Raw genomic sequence first — 2,676 nt, 5'->3', positions numbered from 1 at the left:
TCAAGCTTCTACCCGTAAGCCTTCCCCACCACCATAGAAAGGATCCTCAAACTCTGAGCCCCAGTGAGTCCTTTCTTCCTAAGTCACTGTCTTAGTTGGGGTTTCTATTGCTATGAGAAACATCAGGACCAAAGGGCAAGTTGAAGAGGAAAGGGTTTATTTGGCTTACACTTCCATATTGCTGTTCACTACTGGAGGAAGGCAGGACAGGAACTCAAACAGGGTAGGAGCCTGGAGGCAGGAACTGATGCAGAGGCCTTGGAGGGATGCTACTCACTGGCTTGTTTGTCATGGCTTGCTCAGCCTGCTTTCTTATAGAACCCAGGACTATCAGCCCAGGGATGGCACCATTCACAATGAGCCCTCCCACCCTTGATCACTAATTGAGAAAATGCCTTACAGCTGGATCTCATGGAGGCATTTCCTCAAGGGAAGGCTCCTTTCTCTGTGATAACTCTAGCTTGTGTCAAGTTGACACACAAAACTAGCCAGTCCAATTACTTTTGTCAGGTACTGAACTTGGCCATGTGAAGACATAGATAGCATGAACTCTCCCGGTTGGTTCTCTCAATAAAAAATATATGAATAAGTGATATCCAGTTGGGAGCTGAGTGGAGACAGAGACAGGGGAGGAGGGAAGAGCTGAAGCCTGTGTCTTCTGAATCAACTACTACCTGCCGTGGTCTGTAGCCATTTCCCAGCTCCATGTGTGGGTACCAATGTCACACAAGCTTTTCGACAGTCCTCCTCCAGGAGGCTACTGAGGTAGATATTTAAGGAGGGCATCCAACTGGAATGCTGTTGATGGTGTCAGAGTATCTGAGGTGAGGAATGTCCTCTGCTGCTGTACTTCTGGAACGTGTAAGCGTGGCCCCACCAGGACCAATAGGGTCAAACCACTTAATAGTGGGCCCAACCCCCAGTAGTGTAAAGTGTTCCCCAGAGATTGATACACACTGGGTCACAGGCAAATCTGGATTTGGGAAAAGCTATGGAAAGCTGCTGGCCCTGGAAACGGGTGCCTTGAGGGTACACACAGTTCTGCCCAGCTCTGCACGTGCTAGCTCATTTATAGGTGCAGGCATCAGAACAGATTTGATGGGATACCACCTTGTCATATTGGACAATGATGTTAATCAGCATTACAGCTGGAGGATCATCTTTACAGGGTACCTCTCCAAGTCAGCTCAGCAGAGACCTGGGGGAAACTCTGCATGATCCGGGTCTGGGCAAAAGGCCAGAGCCCCAGGTGCGGATGTGACCTGCTGAGCACTCATCCAGTTTAGAGGACATCATTGGCTTTGTTCTCGGGTGCACAGCTGTGGTCCCTAGGCCCTGACACCCTGCCATGAAGCTGCTGAGATCAGGTCCCCTCCTTCTCAACTCAACAACCCATCCCCATGCTTAGTTCTAAGCAACAGGTCCTGGGTTTCTTTCTTTCTTTCTTTCTTTTTTCTGAGACAGGGTTTCTCTGTTTAGCCCTGGCTGTCCTGGAACTCACTTTGTAGACCAGGCTGGCCTTGAAACTCAGAAATCTGCCTGCCTCTGCCTCCCAAGTGCTGGGATTAAAGGAGTGGGCCACCACTGGGTTTCTTGTCAGCAAATGGACAGGCATCTCTTATATAAATGCTACCCCAGTGAGGGGAGTGACTGTTGAGGGGAGAGTGGAGGAAGACTGAGTCCTCCTCAGATCTCAGCAAAGCTGGGCATCAGGGTAGCCCTGAAAAAAGGAGAAATGGCTTTAGAACACCAGAGTAGAGCTACCCATATGCACAGAAAGAATGAAAAAATTTCTATACCACATATAGAATTACAAAGTGATGGTAAGGCCTTATTGCTGAAGACTAATATATTTCTCACTGAACATGGAGAAGTCAAGCTGGTGCCTAACTAGAATTTGCATCCCTACTGACTGGTGTTCATGGTACTGGAAGGCGCTCTGCACACCACCCGAGAAGAGAGGTAAACACCAACCCAGCGACAAACCCTGTGATCTACAACAGTGACCTGCCTGTGATATGTGCAATAGTAGAAAAAAATGTGAGAATAACCAATCACTCACTATCTGATTGTATTTAAGGCTCATTCCATGAGATGGCACCCATGCCTGGTACTGTTCAGATGGCCGAGAATCTGAGACTAAGGGAACCCAAGGGGAAACTAAATACTATTGTTCTGCTAAAGGAACACAGCAATACAACTCCTAAGAAGATTCCGCTATGCTCATAGATCACCATCAGAGAAGTTTCCTCCCGCAGTGGATGGAAACCAATACTGGGAATTTGGAGCACTTAGTCCTGAATGATGTCTCCATCAAACCCCTCCCCTCGGGGATCTGAGAACCCTACAGAACATTCTAAGAGCTAGAGGTCATGGAGGACAGGGAGGACACAGTTCCAGACACAACAGGACTGAAGCACATAGGAACTCGAAGGCTGTGGCAGCCAGATAGGATACCAGGGCCGAGGGAAAAGAGGGATGTGCTCCCGCCCCTAACAAAGAAGCGATCTCCAAGTGACAATCATTTGCAAGAGAAAGATTAGTTTGCTCCAACTGCATCTTACTGGGCATATACACCACATTTAAGAGTAACCCCATACCACAGCCAACACAAAACAAACTCAATGGTATCTTTGTAGAGGTTTTTTTTTTCTGTTTGTTTTTTTTTTTTTTTTT

This window comes from Mastomys coucha, unplaced genomic scaffold, assembly GCF_008632895.1.
Source record: "Mastomys coucha isolate ucsf_1 unplaced genomic scaffold, UCSF_Mcou_1 pScaffold7, whole genome shotgun sequence".
NCBI classification, from domain to species: Eukaryota; Metazoa; Chordata; class Mammalia; order Rodentia; family Muridae; genus Mastomys; species Mastomys coucha.
The sequence above is the reverse complement of the archived record's forward strand: the minus strand, read 5'-3'. Positions refer to the sequence as shown.